Source organism: Lissotriton helveticus, chromosome 3_2 (genome assembly GCF_964261635.1).
Source record: "Lissotriton helveticus chromosome 3_2, aLisHel1.1, whole genome shotgun sequence".
NCBI lineage: Eukaryota > Metazoa > Chordata > Amphibia > Caudata > Salamandridae > Lissotriton > Lissotriton helveticus.
The window spans coordinates 349973932-349982626 of NC_136062.1; the positions used below are offsets into that span (position 1 = coordinate 349973932).

Here is an 8695-nt window from a genome sequence, read left to right on the forward strand (position 1 = left end):
TTATTTTTTGTAAAGCTTGTTTATGTACTAAAAGGCTCACCTTCCTGCAATGGCCTTCTGCTGTTTCCATATGTGCAGCTCAACAAAGCATACATTGGAACAGCAGCCTCATTTTTATATCATTTTTTGACAGTGTCTTATACATTACGCACTCCACCACATTCGTGCTGGGCTTGTGGATAGGGGCCAGACCACCGAAAATGTGGCTACAAAGGGAGACATTGCACACCATTTGCACCCAAAAGATGGTGTGAAAAAAGGGGCCTAAAGCACAATTGCGCTATAAACAGAGGTAGGTGGCTTAAGGCTGCATTGTGACTAAGGTTAAGCCACTCTTGCTACTACAATGTTGTTGTAAGTAATATTGCGGAGGCAATGGTGTCCTTGTAATATGCACCAACATGTCAAAGACACACTACATTAGAGGCAAGCCAGTGATTATAGACATGAATCAAGTGTTGGTACCTTACTACCTCTTACAGTGATGTAGACAAAGGAGGTGTGACCCTGGCTCACGGCACTCAAACTAAATTCTCACGTACACCAGCTCTCATCTTGTGTATGAGACTGACTCTTTAGACTGATAGGTGTAACTGACTACTGATGCTCCAATGTACCGATCACCAGTGACAGCTATCTCATTCCAGGGTGTACAGGGATACCATGTCTGGTCATACCCATCACTAACACCACTCACATGGTTCTTCTCCAGTATGTACACTGTGGAATCCACATGCATTAGCTGCATTGACATACCACTTTTTAAGTTCAGGCCTCAGTGACAGTGTAAGTGTGACTTCACGGGTTCCATTGACTGTATCAGTCAGTACAGACTGACAAAATGATATGTCATTTAGCAGTAGCCATGCAACATAAGCCTAAGCTGCCACATAGACATTATGCAATACCAAAAAGGAATCTACACTTAGCGATTTGGACATGAATTCACACCTGATATCACAGTATTACACACATTGCTGGCACATTGTGAGACAGTTGTATACAGCATTTATCTGTCTATGAGCAACCACAGTCACCACATCCAAAGATAAAGAAAACTTGGATTCAATGGATACCATAGAATCACAAATCTGTTGAAATATATTTAAGATAGCAACCTTTGAAATGTACGTTGTAGTGTATTGACATGCCAAAATCTTAGTAAAAACGGGTCTGGCATGTTGCTAATGCATGTTGGCAAACAATGTGCCATGTTGACATGCCAGCACTAATTTGCATAGAGAACTGTGTCCATTTTCTATGGCTAGCTCCATCACAAAATCATAAATGTGTGCATTCAACTTAATTTACGGCTGACTCATCACACTAGAGGTGAGGTCCATGTGATACACACCCAGACTGTGTTCAACTACATACAGGAGCATTTCCATCAAAACTTCACATCTCACAAACATCAACTTATATGAGGGAGGCATTCATCAGCGGCGTATTGGTCCATGTACGCATCTACGTCCCCCTGGGTTATCAACAGTCTCCCAGCTGTGAGACATGTAAAAACATGCATTTGTTCAAATGTGATTCTCCACATGTGTCATGTTCATAATCAAAATCATCTACATTCACTTGGATGGCCTGTAACAGTTCTGTCTCTGTTCATGGTGCATACATGATGGGATCTACTTTGCCTGTCTGACCCACAATACATGACTATTGCAGCCCTTTGGATTATAAGACACTCCAATGCTTGAGTGACACATTCAGAAGGCGCAGTTTCCACACACAGCGTCAATTTCTAGACGTTGGGTAGTCAATATATGCTCAGCATATTTCACAATGGTGTATTGAGATAATTGACGTGGTCTGATCCCACATTGTGTATGAGGCAGGCTTACACACAGAACATTGTGGCAAGTGTTCCAATGGGGATGGGTTTTGTGATGGACATTACACAACAACACCCATGTCATATTGCAATGTAGCAGTTTTAAAAGTGTGGCATACATGTGATCCAGCAAAACCAACAATTGATCCAGCACCTACATTTTGAACTGTTAACAAAGGCTTAGACCCTTGCAGAACAGGGATTGACAAGCTAGTCCATCAGGTTGTCTGTTTTGTCATGTGTGCTGGATTGTGCAGTTCACATGGGCACTACATGAACATTGCGAGTCCTCACACACAGTGTCATGATTCCCTTATCAAGAGACATGATCCCCTTATCAAAAGTCGCCAAACATCCTTCTAAACAGGTAGACTCTGTTTATTCCCCGATAAAACCCACCCCTATCCCATCCATCCTGCACTCCAGGTTTGTGTAGGCAGGGCTTAATTTGTGCGGGTGCTTTCCGGTGCTTAGCACTGGCACTTATTTCCCAGGGCCGGGTCTATAGACTTTGTCACCCCTTTGCACTGGGCCATGTAATTATTACTTGCCTGTGGTCAGGGCCGGCTTTTGGGCGGTGCGACTGCACCGGGTGCCAAGGTCAGAGCGGCGCCAGGTGCCACCATACCTCTGTCTTCAATTGGCAGTCACTTCAAAAGCCTCCACTGTTAAACGGTTGTACCTCTTTCTTTTCTACGATGTTAATCTTCGTAGAATTGGAAGAAAGGAATACAGTGTTAACAAATCAGGAGGCAAGCTTTCATAGCTGCCAAGGTTTCAGATTGCTATGTGTGACATTTACATCATTTCAGAGTAATTTTGAGTGACATTTCAACGACTACGAGTGACACTTTCGCGGGGGCAAAACCAAGCAATGAAGATTAGGGAAACATATAGATATCAGAAATGACATTAATTTGGAGTAATGAGAAATTCTAGGAAGATTTTAAAACATATCTGCAAAGTACCAGAAACGGAAGGAAGGAAGGGCACTAACCAGAGACAGACTGCGTGTCTGCAATCCTCAGTAACTGAGGGCAGACAGGCACTGCTGATGATCTCATTGATGTGATCATTCATGACATGTGCTAACCCAAAAAGGAATTTTTTTTTTTACCATAGCAAGTGCAACTAGAAGATTAGGCCGTCGCTCAGTCACAGGCATAATCGGTTGCTAATGTAATCAAGTAAAAAAGAATGGTGGGAAACACAGAGCGTAAAACTTGGCAGTGTTTTACTCTGAACACATGATAGTGCAAACAAATACAAATTGCACTGCCAGTCTTTTATTAGTTTAAAAAACAAGCTTTTGCAATCATGTCACTATTTTATCAGATCACTAATGATGAAGAAACCTCGCCATCCACAATGGTATTATTCGGGGTCTGCTGGCAGGAAGTCTTTATTCTGTGTTAACATTTTATCACTCAGAATACAAACGGCTGACAAGTGGTGCAGTACTATTCATGCAATATTATCACCATGACCTGTTAAAATGAAAGCGGATAAAAGTAAATGTTGAATTGTATGAATAGATATTTTCACTGACTCACATATCGTAAGAGATGTAACACCTAGTCCAGGCTGTCCAGTGCGTCCCGGGCCGCGGACCCGTCCAGTAACGCACTGCCTAGCAGCCGCTGTAACTCGGGTCACTGACTCCTCCGTCTCCCTCGGCTGCCTTAAAACCTGAAATGTTCGGCAGGGTGCACTGCAGCACAGCTCACAGCATACTGCGACCCGGGCCGGTGCGAGCTACAGCAGGACACTCACTGCAAGCGCCATGATTGGTTTGCAGGCGCGCAAATTCAGCCTCCTGCCTCCTACACCAGCACGCAGGATGTGACGTCCCCGCGCAGGGCACGTAACACACAACCTGACTGGGCCGGTCATGACGTCAGGCTGAAAAGTGAGTATGTGAACCTGCCAGCGCTGAGCAGCCTTAGGTCAGCTGTGAGCCCCAAGTGTGGTAGGGCAGCGCACGAAAAAACAAAATCATGTCATATTAGAGATATTCTCTTCCTATTAGAAAGTAGGAGTCTCTAATAGGAGGAAAGTAAGTGTTTTTCACGTTTATGGAGCAGATCCCGACACGAAGCGATTTGAGCGCAATTAATATACAAACAACCCAGAAAGGCCAAAAGTGAAACATACAGGAGCCCTTTATTAAGCCTCAGAAAAAAAAAGATAAAAGTACAAGTCCGCTGTTGCAAATGAGCGTTAGGAGCAGGGAAACGGAATGCATACATGTTAAATGTCCAAATAAGCAACTGCCTAGTATTTTGGAAAAATACAACTTAACTGTGCTTGTCTCGAAAAGAATGCTCAGAGTAAGGCCACAATTAAACAAGGAAGATAGCTGCAGATTGAAATCGTAGTTTCGAAGCGCTGCAATGCCACAATAAACAAGCATTGGCATAGCCGATAGGTCTCGCATTTGGGACCTTATAAGTATTTAGTCATGCAACAGTTGGTGTTGTTGCACCAAGGATATTCTGCTGCATGACTAAATACTTACAGTGTCCAAAAAGTGAGACCTATTGGCTATACCAATTTTTATAGCTGCTTCAGGATGTCTTTGTTGAAGTTTTCTGACTGCTTTTTGGGGCAGATGGACAGATATTCTTTGGGGAGCTTATATCACCTACTAGAGTACTCTGGCCCTTGAAATAACAGCATAGCTCGCACTTCATCCATGAGGCATTTGGGAAATAGTGTTGCAGTCTTGTCACTTAGTGTGCGACCCATCTGTTGAGACACATTTTACACTCCTCTCCGCTGGAGAAGACAGAAACGTTGTCTAAGCCAGTGGTCTGGTCCTAGGTGCTGTTTGGAATTTGGCACAAAAATTATAGCAGGAAGACACCACCTCGACAGAAACTGGTCAGTTCTGACGAGTAACAAAAAACATGTAACTGTGAAAGGAATGTCCGGCAACGGCTGTATTTATCAGAGAATACTATGGAAATATTAGTAAAACGACTTCTATACACTGCAACTACCAAGATGCACCTGAGAGAACTGTTGCAGCGAGCCTGCCAAGTGCCAATAGATGTGTGGCCCTACTGCAAAATTAGGCGGTGTTCTTCCCCCCGCCCCCACTGGGGGAGCCTGTAAAGTTTGTATGCCCCGAAGTGCACCTGAGCAACTTTGGCACCCCTTCCACGTTTCTCGGGTCCATATATGATGTGCTGCTCAAGTTCCAGATTTTTTTCTTTAAATTCGGAGACTTGTAGCCTTTTTTTATTCCATTATAAGACAGGACTACAAGTCCCAGAATTCAAAGAAGAAAATCGGCTTTTGCCCACACATGCGTTGCTCTCCAAAGTGTTTTGATTAGCTGCACGGTGCAACTGCCTGTAACAGTACATCGCGGGACTCGGGCGGGCCCTGGAAAAATCAACAGATAAGGCTGCAGCATAAAGGTGAGTTAGGTCAACTTTTTTCGAAATGAGGGCTCTCGAGCTGCACGATTATGATGTGATATGTGAACTTGGATCGTGTAACTCCCCACCATCTTGATGAGACTGCGCAGCATCTGCCCGTTTCTCGGCTGTTGAGGCTCGCCTCTCCTTTCATTCTCCCGTGCTTGGGTGCCTTTTATAAGACCGCGTTACCGGAGCCGACTGTGAGTGAAAGCAGGCCAGGCCAATCTGGAAAAAAATCTTTCTCTTCATCTCTCCCGATCGTTCCCCTTTCTTTAAATCCGCTGTGTTCAGGGCTTTAAGTAGGATGAAAAAAAACGGAGGGGGCAGGGGCGAGGGAGAATGGTATTTGGACGTGGCTTTAAAAGTAAGCAAAAACAAGCAGGTACTCTGGTACAGAGTACTTCTATTTTTACATTTAAAGCACTGCCTACACCCGTAACTGGAACGGGTTTGGCTCCAGGAACATTGTCTTGTCTAACACACATCCAACCCCTGTGGAGCAAGCACACATCCAGGCAATCACCCTCTTGAATAGCCTGGTCTGAACTCCGACTGGCTGGCACCCCTAACCCAGACTGGCATCAAGGCCTCAGAGACATCTGTGCATCGGTTCTCTGTGTAAAGCCTGGCACGACAGTTTGTACGTGAGCTGGCACAGACATCCTTTAAGTGGCTAGCACACTCGCACAAAATGCACTGGTTGGCACACACGGTGAGGGCACACCATGGCATCTAGTCTTCTTCCATAGACTTGGACATGCACCCTCGACACGGTCTAGCACAGACTTTCAAGCACAGACTGACACAAACCAGCAATTCATGGCCCAGCAAACTGCATACTCCTTCTGTTGCCCACACTCTGCCGCCTGGAACCGAGATCCCTTTGCACACCCTGGTACCTACACCACTTACAATGCGGAGTAGCAAATCCTTTCCAATCCTTGCATTGTTTAGTACATACATTTGTGACTGCCTGAAACCTAGGAGTTGTGCATGGCCTTGCACCAACTGCCAATTCACAACATGGCACCGACGGTATACAACCCAAGGCTCACATGGACCCTAATGCTAGCAAAGAAAATGAGCCCTAAACAGTCCAGTTAGGCAGTAAAAAAACAGAATATTTGGAGTTCTGATGGGCCCTCACAGCCACTGCATTTGCCGCACAATTGACAGCCCACCCCCTAGACTACCAAAAGAGTATGTCCCAAAAGATGACCAAGCCACAGTAGGGTGCTGAAAGTCACAGGTGAAGAAGGCATGCTGTTTTATTGATAGAAAAGGTTTAGGTCAAAGAGTTTTAGATCACACCAAAGCTGAAAGATACCATCAAATGTTACCAACCATCAAAATATCTACCAATTGTTAAAGCAATGTGCATGAGAGGGTTTATGGGGCAGTGGAGAAGGAAAGGAATGCGGACTGGTAGGGGTACTAAGTGAGATAAATTACAATAAATTGAAAAATACAAAATATGTTTGAAGAGTTTCAAAACTGAGCGAGGGAGAGAGTGTGTGTGCAATTTTGTCTGTGTGGGTGCAAGAATTCTTAGTAAAATATTTGATCTCAGGGTCATAAATGTAACTCTTGGTGTGGCCACTCAGCCTTTCATTCTTCTGAGGTGAATAAAATTAGTGCTTTTGAGTTGGTAACAGCCTTTTTAATTCGGTTGCAAGGCCTCCTCTGGCGAATATGTGATTTACAAACATACATGGTGTGCTAAGGACACAGAAATGTATTTTAACCTTTTTTTTTTCTATCATTATTTCCTCTGTCACTCCTTGCCGCAGTACCTTTCATGCTTGTATCCATTCCCCTGACCTCCTTTCTTTCCTTCTTCTCATCTTTTTTTCTTTTTCTCTTCCTCAGCACCTCAAGCCATGCCTCCTTTCTTCGTTCCATTCTTGCTTCCTTACATCCTCATTTATTCCCCATCCTTCCTCCTTTGGTGCATATCTTCTTTCTTCCTCCTTTTGTTACTTACTTTCTTTTTTCTTGATCTTTCCTTCATCCTGTCTTTAATTTCTTCCTCTCTTATCCTTCTGCTTGTCTTCCTCCTTTCCTTTCTTCTTTCTATTCTTCCATCACACATAGTTTACTTCCTTTCTCCCTCTATCCCTTTATTTCTTCCTTTCACATTATTTTCATATTTCCTCCATCTATCATCCATTATTTTTATTTACTCACTCCCTGCCTGCATTTGTTGGTGCCTTTTTTTTAATGTATTTCTTCCGTCATCTTCTCCTTTCTTTTACACAGCACTGTACAGGCACATTCTCTTCAGTTTGCCAAGTTGCCTCAAGTCCTCAAATTACTTTTCCTAAAGCACCATTTTGAAATGTACACACATTTACTAATTTGAGTTCACTTTGCAGTTGTTTTCATAGGCTTTCCATAGGTTATGTTATATTGATTTGCATAGTGCACTAATCCCCTGAGAGGGTATCCAGGCGCCTGAGCAGGTGTATAGGTGTATAGGTCCCTGTGGTGCACATATGAAGAGCCAAGTATTCAGCATCTTGCGAAACTCAAGAAGTGAGGAGCAGGCTCTGAAGTGTTGAGGCTTGTGGATGAAGGTGGAGCCAATAAAATAAATTGGTGGAGCCAGCAGAGGAAGTGGGTGGAGCCGGGGAGTGGGGGTAGCCTCCTTAAAATAAATCTGAGCACCTGCACTTAATATTTTACAAATTACTGTGTGTAGGCCTATGTGTTGTGCACGAGTAGACATGACTGTGTGTAAAATCAATGCTTTCTTTATTGTATATAACTTTTGTGTATAACTTTGCTCGTTATTCTAGGGCAGTGGTTCCCAAACTTTTGACTCTGGAGGACCCCCATTTAGTTTCCACTTGAAGTCGGGTACCCCCAAGCAATTATAGGATTTAATTTTCAAACATTATAACAGTAATTCGAAGAAAGAAAGAAAAAACACGTGTGCACACAAAACAAATACTCAAATTACTAAGGATTTTAGGGGCATATTTACAAGCCCATATCACAATGGGAACGTCAATTTTTGTGATGTTTTCGTGGCGATAGGGCCTTCGCCATATTTACACTGCTAAGCCACTTAATGTGGCTTACGCTGCCTTGTAATTAGGGCTGGGCCGTGGGAGTTGCGGTGGGTGTTCCACCCCAACACCCATTGATTTTGATGCTGCCTTCTATTTACAAGGGCAGCGTAAATAGGAGGCAACACCAAGATTAAGACCATGAAAAACCTGGTCTTAACTTGGGGAAACGAAATGAGGAGAAATGCGTTATGTGCTGGCCCTTCCAGTACATAAACAATCTTTAAAAAAATAAATGTAACTTCCATGTGTGCTGCATTAGGCAGCACACATAGAAGTGACACACCGGTATTTCACAATTGTTCATGTGCAGGAAGTGGGAACTTCCTGCACATAAACAATCTTCCCCTGCA

The 8695-nt window shown here is 43.7% G+C and overlaps 1 long non-coding RNA gene across 1 annotated transcript in view; it reads right to left on the reverse strand.

Moving 5' to 3' along the window:
* Nucleotides 1-3664, reverse strand: part of LOC144826319 (uncharacterized) — a 552161-nt gene extending 548497 nt beyond the window's left edge. Inside the window, exon 1 of the long non-coding RNA XR_013609784.1 lies at nt 3397-3664. This is a non-coding gene — a long non-coding RNA (uncharacterized LOC144826319). The remainder of the gene's footprint in view (nt 1-3396) is intronic.
* Between the last annotated feature and the right edge of the window lie 5031 nt (nt 3665-8695).